The sequence below is a fragment of the Gymnoscopelus braueri genome (genome assembly GCF_963280865.1).
Source record: "Gymnoscopelus braueri genome assembly, chromosome: 16".
Classification (NCBI taxonomy): Eukaryota; Metazoa; Chordata; class Actinopteri; order Myctophiformes; family Myctophidae; genus Gymnoscopelus; species Gymnoscopelus braueri.
In genome coordinates, this window is record NC_137616.1 from 44,711,955 (window position 1) to 44,727,671 (window position 15,717).

Genomic DNA, 15,717 nt, shown 5'->3' on the forward strand with positions numbered 1-15,717 from the left:
CGTCGTACGGTGAAGTATAAAGCATGGTATTTGTAGTGTCTCTGTGGTAGCCTGGTTGGTAGGTTAAGACTTTGACAGGGGCCAGTTTGGAATTGCAGGCTCCTGAAGGTGATTCTTTAGGGCAATTTTGAAAGTTAGGGCAGGTTTTACACTCCTTTACTCCTTTGGGTAGGGCATTCCACATTTTTGTCGTATAGCATGAGAAAGATTTCATTCCCTTGTTTGTGCCAAATCTGGGTCGAACATGATCAGTGGAGCTGCCTCTCTTGTTATGATCGTGGACTTCATTTACGTTTTGGAAGTATTTTGACAAATACAGGGGGATCCCAATGTTGTGTCGAATCTTGTAGACCAGGCCCAGCAAGTTGCCGTACTCTGTCCTCAACCGTAAGCCATCCAACTCTAGCAAAGTGAGCAGGGGTTAGATGGGTTGTATGATTGAGGCCAAGAAGTACCAGTACCCTTACCAGTTTGATTTGGGATGTCTGGAGACTTGTTTTTAAGACCCCGCCCACTCTCTGAGTAGACTGCCTCCAGACCATAGACCCCGCCCACTCTCTGAATGGACTGCCTCCAGACCATAGACCCCGCCCACTCTCTGAGTGGACTGCCTTTCCAGACCATAGACCCCGCCCACTCTCTGAATGGACTGCCTCCAGACCATAGACACCGCCCACTCTGAGTGGACTGCCTTTCCAGACCATAGACCCCGCCCACTCTCTGAGTGGACTGCCTCTCTTGGTCTGGTGTTGTAAATGTGAACCTAGCATTTATTCGGTATAAAATGTATTGTCCAATGAGAGTCGGAGGTGGGAATGGGGATCCCTTGTGATTGGTTTAGGGAAATTCTAATCCCCTCCCCCTTGTAATGTCCTACACGGGAGCCAATGTCAGACTGAAGCTCCACACAGCTCCAGTCTGATGATCAGACTGTCTCTGTGGCTCACAGTGCTTCCACTTTATACTGTCTGCTAGGATGGAGGCAGAGCTGTGGAGACTGTTTTGGAATTCCTTTGGATAGAGAGAGAGAGAAGTTTAACTTTGAATAAAACAACAACAACATCAACATCAACATCAACATACAAGAACATTTACTGGAAGCTGTCTTTGTTGGATGTTTGTATAGGTAGGAATATTGCAATTGATTGCTTGATTGCTTGATTGATTATGATGTGTGATTGAACAGCTACAGTTACAGATAATACTCTTTAACACTGAGATGAGAATACAGCAGTGGTGTAAAGTAACTATAAGAGCATTTACTCAAGTACTGTAGGTTACTTACTACAATTTTGAGGTATTTTTTTTACTTTACTGGAGTATTTCCAATGTTCAGTACTTTTAATTCTCCACTACATCTCAGAGGCAAATATTGTACTTTTACTTATTTGAAAACTTTAGTTACTAGTTACTTTGTAGATTTGGATTATTATTACATTAACCACTTCAGGCCATTTGAAAATAGCCGATCTACAACGCATTGTGAGCTTGTAGATCTGCTATTTTCAAAAGATATTTATACATATAGATTTGAAAACTTGTGAAATGGGACAATCTGCAGAATGAGTACTTTTACTTTTGGTACTTTAAGTACATTTTGATACCAATACCGTTGTACTTTTACTCAAGTAAATTTTGAATTCCGGACTTTTACTTGTAACAGAGTATTTCTAAATTGTAGTATTGATACTTTTGCTTAAGTAAAAAAAATGTAGCACTTTTTCCACCACTGGAATACAGTCTTCTTAGTTAAATTAGAAAGATATGTTTGGCTATTATTAGTTACCTTTTGATTGATTGATTGATTGATTGATTGAATACTTTATTAATAGTTTGCAAAAAAAGCACAGAAAGTACAGCTTCATACAAAAGGATACTAAAAGGATTAAACCCAAGAAAGCACTATGGCTATAGTTTACATTGGGGTCCTGTGTATTCTATTCATCGATGAGTCTAAAGTGTTTACTGTAAGATCTGTAATATCTGTAATATCATTAGACCACGTATAGGCTATATTTAGTAATAGGCCTTTTTCCCCATTGGCTTAAAGAGTTTGTCTTTCTTTCTTTTTTTTTGTGTGAGACAATTACAGAAATTGTTCTAAATCATGACAAAAGCTACGAAATTGCGAATTGTAACTACTTGGCAATATAAAAAAAACTAGGCCTAGCTATTTAATAGGCTTGCAAATAAAAAGCTGCGTTTTAAATTAATAATATGCAATGCAAACACCTCAAGTTTATTTCTTAATAAATACTAGATTCTCAACATCTCTGTCTCTCAGAGCTCCTGGCAGTAGGACTGATGATGGCATCTTTGTTGTAATGGAGACTGTGCGCCATCTACTGGCTGTGAATGCACCATGCACACTAGTCAGCAATAACTGAATTGAAGATTGACTGTCTGTTTTTTTCTCTCTCTCTCTCTCTCTCTCTCTCTCTCTCTCTCTCTCTCTCTCTCTCTCTCTCTCTCTCTCTCTCTCTCAAAATCAAAGTTCATTAAACCACAAAAAAACGAATATTTGTAAATAATTGTATCATCACCTGCTGGGCAGATGTCTTCGTTGCACAAGGTTGAGTGACCAGCTGCAGTTGTGGCCTTAGCTTTCTCTGATTGGTCAGCTGCCATACTTTCCTAAGGGGAAAATATGGCAGCCAGCCAATCAGCGCGACCACAGGACATATACAGTATATATATACTGGACAAACTGTATACACAGTAGGATATACACGTTTAATACTGCGGTCTGGAACTTATTTGAATGAAGAAAATGTTATTTTAACTAGAGATGTACCGATAAAAAAAATCCTTCCCGATACGATACCCATAACAGAACTATCGGTCTGTAAGTACCGATCTGATACCAGTGTGTAATATTAAAACAATCTAGAACAGTGGTTCTCAAAGTGGGGTCCAGGGACCCTCAGGGTTCCAAATGGACCCTTACAGGTCTGTGACTCTGAGAGTGTGCAAATGGAACCAAATGGACCTGTACGGTCCATTTGGTTCCATTTGTACACTCAGAGTTATGGGGGTCCTTGAAATAAAATAAAAGTTTGAGAACCAGGGGCGGCCATAGCTGAGTGGTTAGTGAGCCCGCCTAGGGAACCAGAGCTGGCCCTGGTTGCCCCAGGTTCGATTCCAGGCTATCCCAGCATATGTGCCGATGATATGAAATTTGTCCCTGAGCAAGACTCTTAACCCCAATTGCTCACAGGTTCTCATTGGAAACAAGACCGCAAGGACTTTCATGAACGACCTGTTAAAAGGAATTATCCTTTAACCACTGATCTAGGAACAAATTAAAATGTCATTAATAATTGTTAAAGTGCAGCTACAAGTTAGTAAAATAAAGTCAATAGTACAGTAAGAGTATAAAACAGTGGTGCAACATCAACTGAAGCATTCAAAATAGAAAATAATTGATTACTGTAAATGAAATAATGTGATAAATGACGTGGTATCATAATGGCACAGACTGGCATTTTACGCAGTATCGGCAGCTCTTCTGATACTGGTGTTGGAACTCTAATTTGAACCAATCTGTATGTTACAGATTGATTGGTATCTCCTCTTATGGTTGCCCCTGGCATATCCAATCTTTTCATATTGGGGGTGTGATACATATATTGATATGTAGCCTATCACACCCCCAGCTGAAGAGATTTGATCTAATTGGGGGGGGGGTCTAATTGACATGAACAGCTGTGCTCCGGGTGGCTGTGGCTCAGGAGGTAGAGCAGGTCGTCCAATAATCTGTGGGTCGGCGGTTCGAATCCTGGCTCCTCCTTTCCACATTTTGAAGTGTCCTTGGGCAAGACACTGAACCCTTCATTGCCTCCAATGAGTCGGTCGGCGCTAGCTTGCCACCATTGGTGTGCCACCATTGGGACGCAGGCGTCGACTGTTCGCCACTTCACCTCCCAATGTATGAATGAGTGAGCACTTGGAAAGGCGCTATAAAAATGCAATTCATTATGAACCACTGCTCTAATCACTATCATGTTTTTCTTTCTTTCTTTCTTTCTTTCCTCTCAGTGAGATGGGCCCTCAACATGTGCTGTGCGTGCTGCTGTGCGCGGCGGCAGCCTCCGGTACGAACGCTGACAATGACGATAACACGTCAACACGTCAACTCCTCCCTCTGGTGCTGAGCAGACACACGGAGGTCTTAACCGAACCCGTGTTCAGCGGGAGGCCGGAGGAGGAGGAGGTGGAGGACGAGGGGCGAAGAGGAGGAGGAAGAACGGAGAGTGGGCTGTGCGGGATCGAGTGCCAAAGCGTCCTGGCGCCCCTGGACCCGGCCGAGCAGGAGACCGCCCTGGCGTACGAGACCCTGTACGAGAACGCCACACGCACGCTGACCCAGGTCACGCTGCAGGTATAGTAGACATTATAGAACGCCAATCTGTTGCCAATCATTTCTGTTCCATTTCCTTGTATTTGAACCATATAGCTCTTTGACTTTGATCGATTGAATACTTTATTGTCAGTTTGCTGGTGTAGTGTATCTTGTAGACCAGGCCCATTGCAAGTTGCTGAGCCATCCCACCCTAGCAAAGTGAGCAGGGGTTAGATGAGTTGTAGATGTAAGGCCAAGAAGTAGCCTTAGCAGTTTGTTTTGGGATGTCTGGAGCCTTGTTTTTAAGGCCTTTGTGGTGCTATGGTACCATGAGATGCATTGTCGAAGTAACCTTGGATGAGGGCCCCTGTTAGAGTCCTCAAAGTATTCTTATTTACCAGTGAGGAGATCCTGTCCAAAAATCTTGTACTTGGGTTGAATTTTTTAATTTCTTTAGTTGCCATTTTTTCACTGGAAAGATAGATATACATCTAACCCATCTTGCAATGGGCCTGTTCTACAAGATACACCACAACGTTAAGATACCCATGTACCTGTCCAAGTATTTCAAAAACGTAAATGAAGTCCACAATCACAACACCAGAGGTAGCTCCACTGATCACGTCCACAAACAAGGGGTTGAATTCGTTCTCCTGCTATGCAACAAACATGTGGAATGTCTTACCAAAAGCAGTGAAGGAGAGTAAAACCCTACTCTCCTTCAAACTATCCTTCAAAAAAAGTACCTTCAGGAGGCTGCAATTCAAAACTGGCCCCTGTAAAAGTCATAACCTAACCTTCTTATTTTTCATTTTGTAAACTGTTTATATGATGTTCTGCATAGTAGTGTATATCTGTCTGTCATTTAATGTCACTATGAATAGAGTACATGGGGACCCCATTTGAAACAAGCCATTCGGCTCTCATGGGCTTTTCAATCTATTTAGTTGATTGATTTAAACTGTACTTTCATGTGCTTTTTTCTGCAAACTTCTAAATAAAGTATTCAATCAATCAATCAATCAATAGCAAATATCCTTATATGTCCATGTAGGACATATCTCTGGGTATAAGAGGTGTCCAACATGACACCTCAGGAAGCTTCTGCCCCGAGGGGCTGTCCCTCAGGCCTCCTGGCCTGGGACTATGACCTGTAAATGCTGTTTCTCTGCTCGAATATTCTTTAATAAATTGTCAACACTTCACCCTGACTGGATATTAATATTTTCCATAATACAGGGCTTCAGCCAGAGCTCCTCCCCGTGGCGGCGGAACGCGACGACGTCGACGCGCGGCGGCCGCACGAAGCGTCAGGTCTACGGCCTGGACGGCCGCTTCGTCATCTCGGACTCGCAGTTCACCACCAGGTACCCGTTCTCGGCGGCCGTGCGTCTCTCCACGGGCTGCTCCGGCGTGCTGGTGTCGCCCCGCCACGTGCTGACGGCCGCCCACTGCGTGCACGACGGCCAGGACTACCTGGAGGGCGCCCGGAGGCTCAAGGTGGGCGTCCTGCAGCTCAAGAGCAGACGAGGAGGAGGAGGAGGAGGGAGGGGGGGGAAGGGGGTAGGAGGAGGGGAGGGGGAGGAGGAGGAAGGAGGAGAAACGGTGGGCGAGGAGGACGGAAGAGGGAGCGCCACCGGAGGAGGAGGAGGAAGGTGAGCGAGCAGAACAGCGTGGCTGGCGCCGCGGCGACGAGAGAGGCAAATAATATTGCACTTTTACTCCACTACAATTTTTGTTTAACTTTAGTTACTTTGCAGATATAAATTATTATATTATAAAACGTACATTTACCACTTTAGCCCTATTTTATACATAGGCTATTTGAAAATAGCAGATCTACAAGCTCACAACGCGTCGCGATGCGACACGTTGTGAGCTTGTAGATCTGCTATTTTCAAACATTTTAGTACTTAAAGTTTTGGGTACTTTAAGTATATTTTGATGCCAATACTTTTGTACTTTTACTCAAGTAACATTTTGAAAGCAGGCTTTTTAATTGTAACAGAGTATTTTTTTTATAATGAACAGCGTGGACGGCCACGCGGCGAGAGAGAGGAAGGGCGGGGCGAGGCAGAGGGGAGAGGGAGAGGACGGAACGGAGGAGGAGGAGCGGGCGATCGGCCAACGCCCGAGCTCAACCGCGTGCGGCGCGGCGCCGCCGCCGCCGCAGAGCCCAAGAAACAGCCCGTGTTCCGCTGGTCGCGCGTCAAACAGACGCACGTCCCCCGAGGCTGGATCCGGGGCGGCCGAGAGCGCCACCGACAACTCCGACTCCGACTCCGTCTCGGCCGACTACGACTACGCGCTCCTGGAGCTGAGGCGGCGCGTGTCGCAGAAGCACATGGAGGTGGGCGTGGCGCCGGCGGCCACGCCCCTGGCCAGGATCCACTTCTCGGCCTACGACTCGGACAAGGGCCCCGCTGAACGGCGGGCAACGGCGGGGACGAGAAGGTGGTTGTACCGCTTCTGCTCCGTCACCGAGGAGTCCGACGACCTCATGTACCAGCGGTGCGACGCCCGGCAGGGCGCGGCGGGGGGCCGGCGTCTACGTCCGCCAGAGGGCGGGGGGGAGAGGAGGGGGGCGGGCGACGGCGGGAGGGGAGGAGCTGACGGCGACGGGGGAGGTTCCAGCGGAGGGTGATCGGGGTGTTCTCGGGGCACCGGTGGGTGGAGCCTGGAGGGAGGCGAGCAGAGGGACTTCACGTGGCGGTGAGGATCACGCCGGCCAAGTACGCCCAGATCTGCCACTGGATCCACGGAGATCCCAGGTCTGTGTAAGGAGATGTGAGGAGCTTTGCGAGATCCCCCAGTCGATCCCCTGGTCTGTGTAAAGCAGTGGTTTCTCAAACGTTTTCATGTCAAGGACCCCCAAATTGATAAATATTTGGCTGCGGAACCCCATCTGAAAATGTGTTGTGCCGGGGGACCCTGATTTGTGTTAAAAATGTTCACTAATGTTCAAGATGTTTCAAAAATAGCAGATATACACGCTATGAGCTTGTAGATCTGCTATTTTTGAATAGCCAAAGTATAAAAGGTGAAAGTGTTTAAAATGATTGTGATGCTACATTAAGAGCTAGAGAGCTCTTTAACAAACACCCTATAGCAATGATTACTGAATATAGAGCTTTATAATTTATAATTTTTATAATTTCACAAAGAAATACCACTTACATTCCCTCTAACTCAGAGAGTGTACAAATGTAACCAAATGGACCCTGGTGGGTCCATTTTGGTTACATTTGTACACTCTCTGAGTTACAAAGAGATGAATGAACACAAAGGATTTTGACTGAATGTGTTAATGAAAGGGGTCTTAGTTCATTATCACTGACATCAGGTTGCCTCTTCAGTGACGTCCCTCATGTAGTCGGGGTTGTCGACCCCCACATCAGCACAGGTCCCACATAAGTGCAGGTCCCACATAAGTGTAGGAAAGCTACAGACAGGGTTCATGTATCGTGTGAGAATGTATTTAGCAGAAATGCCATGAGTTGTTAAGGAGAGGTTTCCATTCAGAGCACCGTGTCATCATCAGTGTGATGACATACATACCGCATGACACAATGAAACAAGCTCATAGGCTAATGTGTACTGTGCAGTCAAAAAACATTACTGTATATGGCAGTGGTGTCAGTTCAGCAAAAGATAATGTATGGCAAGGTTTGGGTTGCCAACTCCCAGAGATTAGAAATTATTTTGGGGGGGTCAAAACCCCCGAAATGCATAGAAAACTATGCATTATACCTATAACACAATGCAAACGCAATGGTCTTACACCTGCATTAGGCTACTATTCATGATTTTTTTTTTCTGGAGCCAAGATATGGCACCTGCCATACCTTGCCATACCCAAATGACGCCCCTGGTATATGGTATTTTTTTTTATTTCAGTGGCATGTTTAAAGGTGCTGTAAGTGATATATTTTGGTTAAAACAATAAGTGTTTGAAGTTAAAGCTCTATATTGTGATAGTAATCATTGCTATACTTAGAGTGTGTTTGTTCAGTAATAGGGGTCTCCCTGTCTCCTCTTTAATAAACAGAACAAACATTTCTCAGGTGGGTTACACATGTAATCCTGAGAACGTTTTAACAGCTTTGATGTTATAGAGTTCCAGTTCCAATTCTGTCTGCTCATTTATTTGTGTCATCCCCAATGTCACTTGTTGATCCAGTATCCCTTGTGAGTTCTCTCTCCTGATTGGATGAAATTGGTATCCTCCCACCTGAACATGTATTTTCTGATAGAGAGAAGGAGAGGACCCCTGTACTGAACAAACACTGTAACAATGGTTACTATATAGGAATATAAAGCTATTTAACAATGATATCACCAAGAAATGATCACGTACACCCTCTCTAAGTAGATTTCTACTTAGTGATACGACAGAGTCTATGCTATGGTTCTCTAATATTCTTTATGTGAGTGCTGGCAGACAGCAACTCTACTAATAGTCCATGAGCCAGACAAAATTTCATTATCGAAAGAGTGGGCAAAACCATACCTATATTAAATTGTTCATAGGGTCAATACGAGTAAATAAATATATGATAACCTTTCCACAGGAGTAGCTTTTTCATGGTTATCACACATTTTGTTATTTTCCCCATACGTACATGACAGGTGAAAAAATGACAAAATTAAAAAAATAGTTATCATAATGAAACTTCCTGAGTTGATTACTTACATGAAGACAATGATTTATCGTATTACAAGTTTTCTGAAATTGTATATTTAAATATGCAAATTAGGCATTTAGTCCATGAGCCAGAGCCCCAAAATTGAGCCAGATATTGAATATTCCCTCGTTAAAAACCTTTGCCTCCAACATCTTAACAAAATGAAATAAGTATGTTGACTCTGGCTTTGTCCAATGTTCCAATGTTGATTCTGGAAAGTTATGCAAATGTGGGCATATTTTCCTAATGCCTAATTTGCATATTTAAATATACAATTTCAGAAAACTTGTAATACGATAAATCATTGTCTTCATGTAAGTAATCGACTCAGGAAGTTTCATTATGATAACTCTTTTTAAAATGTTGTCATTTTTTCACCTGTCATGTACGTATGGGGAAAATAACAAAATGTGTGATAACCATGAAAAAGCTGCTCCTGTGGAAAGGTTATCATATATTTATTTACTCGTATTGACCTTATGAACAATTTAATATAGGTTTGGTTTTGCCCACTCTTTCGATAATCATTGCTCAATTTTGGGGCTCTGGCTCATGGACTATAATGTGTAATTGGTGCTATAGGCCACTGGTAATTATAATGAGAAGTTTAATCCAGTGGTGGACAGTGGTACATTTACTTGAGTACTGTACTTAAAAGTATATTTTTGGAGGGTTACTTTTTTCCCCTTACAAAATATATTATGAATGAACCACTTAAACCCTATTTCAAATTGTGAAAATAGCCGATCAACAAGCTCACAACACTCGAGCTTGCAGATCTGCTATTTTTGTTATTTTTGTATATTTGTTTTTTACTTAAAAAAAAGTATTCTAAATGTCGATACAGCAACGCATTGATATTAAAAAGAAAATATACTTAATCATAATTTTAATAATTGTATCAGATATTATAATATAATTATACCTGAGGTATGATTATTTGAGAGGGACTTAGACTGCCTCTGCAGTCTGTATATAGTAGCTACAATAAATACACTGTGAAATCCACAGGTTTATTTAACTCTGAGAGCTCTCTGGGTTAAATTGACCGTCAGGATTTCTCAGAGAATGGATGGATGCTGTTTGCAAAATGAATGCTTTTTAATGTGCTGTTAACATTGTGGTTAACAGGTTTGAATGCTTTTAGCTGGTCATGTCACTAATAATTAGTCATTGCATTGAAATCACTCATATACAGATTATTGATTATGTCTGGTAATGCTTGCAACAAAAAAACTAAGGTATTTGTGATCATTATTATTATGGTATTATCTAAGACCACAAGGTGTCAGTAAGGCTTCATCTTTAAAGTTATGTTGAAGAAACAGTAGGCTACTAGTACTGGTTCTACCACGGGACTCCCTTATTTCCGAGTGTTTCGACCCCGGGTACCCCCCCTAATACTGTGTGCCATATCCCTAACCTTAATCCTAACCCTAACCTCACAACTTCTATGCCTAAACCTAACCATAACCTCACAGAAACCATAACCTCACAGAAACTATAGGGCATAGCAGTGACGGCCATTTTCTGGTTCCACTTCTAAATACTCAATGCATTTTTCCCATTGACATTTCCAAAAATATTTATATCAATTATTTTAAGCCTAGAATCAAGCCATCCAGGGTCCTGGTGAATCATGACCATAAAACATTTGATTCTGTGAAAAAAACGTTTTAAAACGGCAAAACAAAGCGTATTTATTAAATATAGTATATCATATAATTAAATATAAAATAAAATAAAATCACAGATTTTTTTTTTTTATGGTCATGATTCACCAGGATCCTGGATGGCTTGATTCTAGGCTTAAATGAATTGATATAAATATTTTTGGAAATGTCAATGGGAAAAATGCATTGACTATTTTGAAGTGGAACCAGAAAATGGCCGCCACTGCTATGCCCTATATGCCTGAAAACCCTAACCTCAAAACCACGGCCACCTAACTGTGAAACCCTGGGAAAAGAGGGAGTCTCGGTATAGACCACACGTTATGATGTTACACACATGTTGACATGCTGATGGTGAACAAACTGAATGTTGGATTGGAAGAACAACACGGTACATTTATCAGCCAACAAAAGCAGATCTATAGACATAAAGTGATGAGGCGTGATGGTCGTTTGGATCAGTCTATTTGTATTTTATTGCATCTCATTTGGACTCAACATGCAAATGGATCGGAGGGGTGGGGCGGGGGTGGGGGTGGGGTGCGGAGGGGTAGCCGGGTATAGAGGGGCAGTGGGATGATTCCATCCATAAACTCCCCTCCTCAACCTCCCCCCCTCTCCCCGAAACAAAACAAAAACAAAACAGCCTTCGAATGAGTACTTTAGCAAACATTTACGTAATCCACTTTCTTTTTTTTTGTTCAATGTGTTTTTAATTGTCTTTTTTATTGTTATTCGTCATCTTTTCATTCAACACTTTTTGTTAATGCCACAATGGAGATAAGATACAGTCACGTTTTTTTTTTTTCTCTTTTGGAAATAAACGACACACAGAACATCCAGTGTTTATATTTGAGTGCTTTTACAGTGAAAGAGTCTCCACAACTTCCAGAAAAAATGGACGCAAACGACCGTACGGACCACTGCTTCACGATAACCTTGGGAGGACTATTGGGGCCACGTTCCATTCAATATCCGCACCTGTTTCCTCGCCTTTTCCATTTACGAGCTGACAACGTCGACTTACTTGGACATTTAACACCACTTAAGCCCTATCCCGTACTTTGTCGTACGAGTCACAAAAGAGTGACGCCAGGTTGAAAGCCGTTAAATTCTGTCAAATGTCACGTGCGGAACAAGGCTGAGGAGAGAGGCCCTTGAGCCAAATTCCAATATTCAAGATTTCTGTATACCTGATGTGTTACGTGACAGTGAAATTGGTGTCCTTCACAAATACGTGACCATCTTGTGGACGTCAACATCCGAAAGCAAATCACAGCTGTTTGTTTACTAACAGAGTATACTAGGTTTAACTCTAGTAAGAAACAAACAACAGTGATTTACTTCGGACATTGACGTTACGTGAAGTCAACACGATGGGCACATATTTTGGCAGGTCACCAATTTCTCTGTGACACACGGCAAAACAAGTAGGCAGATTAGTTTTTGTGTTGGAATTTTGGCTTTTTGAAAGTACAGGAACCCAGAGTGACCTCCATGATGCATGCTAATGATGCAGTACCACTCCACACCAGCAAGGGGAGCCACAGTAAACACTTTGGGGGCTGAGTTTGCATTCAATAATCAACACTGCCTCGGGTTAATAGATATGTACAAGAGGAGGCGGGGCATTTTCTCTGCTTGCAATTTTTTTCCACCGGTATTTGTTGACATAACTAAAATATATGATACATTTTCCTCTCAAAACAAAAGACATTAAAGAAAAATAACATAATCTATCATCAAGCTATTCTAAAATGCATTGGTCAATTTGAACACAGTCCACAATTTTTTGCAAGTGTCAATTCAAGACGATCCCCCCCTCCCCCCCAAAACAGACAAAGTAAAGATAAAAAAAATTGACCTGAACAAAGTGGAAGTTTATAAGTACCATTATTTGTTCTACGATATAGTGCGAGTTGCACCGTCCAAAAAGGTCACACAATTGATCCAGAACTGTTCTCGAAAACAGGCTTGAAGAGACGGGATGGCTGGTCAAATGTTGGTACACAGTAAAATCCTCAGTGTTCAATGTATCCAGTTTTAAACTCTGCGAGTGTGCAAATGGATTGGTTGCATTTGTACACACGCACAGTTAAAGCATCAGTCAGGATTTTACTGTGTAAAGGGCCACCAAGCACCATATCTATAAAGATAGCGTAAAAAAAATTGTTCTAACTCAAGTCGAGTCAACACCACAACAATAACAAAGACAATAGTGAATGATATAGTTAGTTATATAGTGCTTGGTCGGGGCCGTCCCAACCAAGCACTAAAAGCTATAAATTTAACTATAACGATATTGTTTTAACTCAAGTGGATGGCCACAACTCTAACGATGACAGCGGTGAACGATAAACAGTTATAGTTACATTTATAGCGCTCGGTGCGGTGGACGGCCCCTATAAACGCTTAAACCCTATAATTAGTTGAGTCCCTCAGGGCTCTACGCGAGGCCCCCCTCCTGTTTTCAACACTATCACTAAACATCTTTGTCCCAGAACAAGGGACGCTGCACGGACAAAGTTTGGTGACATCTTTAAAACCCAGCTCCGGTATTAAAATTGGACAGCAGTTTATAAGACGAGAGAGAGAGAGAGAGGGGGGGGCAGGGGATTGGCCAGTGAGGTTTACGCACACCGAACACAGTCCAACATTTAAACAACAAAGTCCTTTTGTCTGGGGAGAGAGAGATGCGCGAAAATAGGCTAAAACCAACATATATGCACCATTTCCAAAGTCAGCTGATATGCAAGGGAATCCAGAACGAATCTAAACACGTTTAGTTTTTTTTTTCTTCAGTTTTTTGTTTTTATCGTTGATTTTGTTTAGTTTTTTTTCCTCATAGTATATTAAGTAAAGGTTAACATTGAAGTTACACACACACTCACACGCACGTAAACAGAAGTTATGTTCTCTGTATTTCTAGGGTTTCACATTCACGGTTGTGCTACAACATTAGATTAGGGGGAGGGAGGAGTGGGGGGCGGGGCTTCTCTGGGCGGGGCTTCTCGGGGCTGATCGTAGTAGAGCTGATGATGGCTGATTGGCGGACGGGGGCGGACGTGGGCGGGGCTAGGATGGAGGGAAGGCAGGAAGGAAGGAAGGAAGGAAGTGACGGACTGACGGAGGGTGTGCACTCATCCAGATCCACAGAGCTCCAGACACAACAGTAACCACTGGAGGGAGACAGAGAGAGAGAAAGAAATTAATTGGAGACAGAGAGAAGGCAACAGCATCGCAGATATAATGCAGCAGACAGACAGACAGACAGACAGACAGACAGACAGACAGACAGACAGACAGACAGACAGACAGACAGACAGACAGACAGACAGACAGACAGACAGACAGACAAACTAGAGGACAGACTGATAGGTGACATACTGTAGATGCAACACCTTTGAACAGAATGATTTGTCAGTATGGCTGCCACTTGCAATAAGTGGCAGTGTCCTACATTATGTGGGTATATATATATATATATATACACACACACACACACACACACACACACACACACACAGACAGACAGACAGACAGACAGACAGACAGACAGACAGACAGACAGACAGACAGCGGGGCTTACCTTGGGGGCTTATGGGTAACGGGGCAGTTCTACATGAAGTCTTTGATGTTGAGGTCGTCCAGGGCGTTCCTGGGGGGAGGGGGTCTTCGTGGGCTCTGGGCGACGCCCGGAGACATCTGTGATACACACATATACACACGTCCACTGTTTCATTCTGCTCACCATCACCATTAAAACACCATTGTGTGTGTGTGTGTGTGTGTGTGTGTGTGTGTGTGTGTGTGTGTGTGTGTGTGTGTGTGTGTGTGTGTGTGTGTGTGTGTGTGTGTGTGTGTGTGTGTGTGTGTGTGTGTGTGTGTGCGTGCGTGCGTGCGTGCGTGCGTGCGTGCGTGCGTGCGTGCGTGCGTGCGTGCGTGCGTGCGTGCGTGCGTGCGTGTGTGTACTTGCATAGCGTTGCTGTGGGTCAGAAACCTCTTATCTCCATACTCTAACTTTGCGTGTTTTTCCCGTAAATTAATGCCCTACTTGGTCTATACCACAGCGTCACAAAAAAGCATCAAAAGTAGCAGATCTGCAAGCTTGAAACGCGGCGCGAAGCGACGCGTTTAAAGCTTGTAGATCTGCTACTTTCGCTATTTCGCTATTTGCTATTTTGAACCCTGAACAGTCTTGAACATAATGAGGTTTCCACCCGATAGAGAGACGATATACATGTGAGGGCCCGAATGTCCTCACAATTATCACAACATTTGAGAAATAAACATTTTGTGAGGACCATTCTTCATTGATCCTCACAAGAGAAAATGGGTGTTTTATGGTTAAACAATTCTTATTTATAATTTTTTACGGTTACAGTTTGGAAAAACATTCGGGTTAATAGGCATTTGGAGATTAACATTTAGGGGTTTTAAAGGGCTGGAGTTGCCTACAGGGAGTTGCCGGTATCGTACACCATTATAAAAGAGCCGATCTACAAGCTGAGCTGTACACGTCGCAGTGAAGCTTTAACAGATTGGCTGTTATTTGCAATGGTGCACGACACACTGCGTACAATGAAGTATAAAGCGCCATTCACACGATTCGCACGATAACTATGACTATAACTATAACTACAACTATATGTGTGTGAGCCTGTGTTAGAGCCCGCACAGAAGGAGGGGGGAGGGTGGGGGGGAGAGAGGGAGGGAGGAGAGAGAGAGAGGGAGGGAGGAGATCTCTGTCTTCAGTGGTGCAACTGGTGCAGTGGTGCTGAAAATGTATGAATTCTGTTGTTAAGCCGTGACGTATGCGCCCGTCAGAACAGCTTCCAATAAGAGCGTCTAAATGCCTAAATTGTAAATTGTAGTAAGACAAACCTGTGTGTCTCTGTGTGTGTGTGTGTGTGTGTGTGTGTGTGTGTGTGTGTGTACATGCGTGCGTGTGCATGCATGTGGTTGTCCCGCAATTTTTACCGGTGATCCTGGCGCGGCGCCAGCCGGTGGGAAGCCT

The 15,717-nt window shown here is 43.3% G+C and overlaps 1 pseudogene across 1 annotated transcript in view; it reads left to right on the forward strand.

The window, feature by feature from the left end:
* The first annotated feature begins 976 nt into the window (after window positions 1-976).
* Window positions 977-15,717, forward strand: part of LOC308103003 (inactive serine protease 35-like) — a 29,629-nt pseudogene continuing 14,888 nt past the window's right edge. The window contains exons 1-4 of the transcript XR_013935004.1: window positions 977-1,120; window positions 4,039-4,381; window positions 5,582-5,886; window positions 6,374-6,982. The product of XR_013935004.1 is annotated as an inactive serine protease 35-like (transcript). The remainder of the gene's footprint in view (window positions 1,121-4,038; window positions 4,382-5,581; window positions 5,887-6,373; window positions 6,983-15,717) is intronic.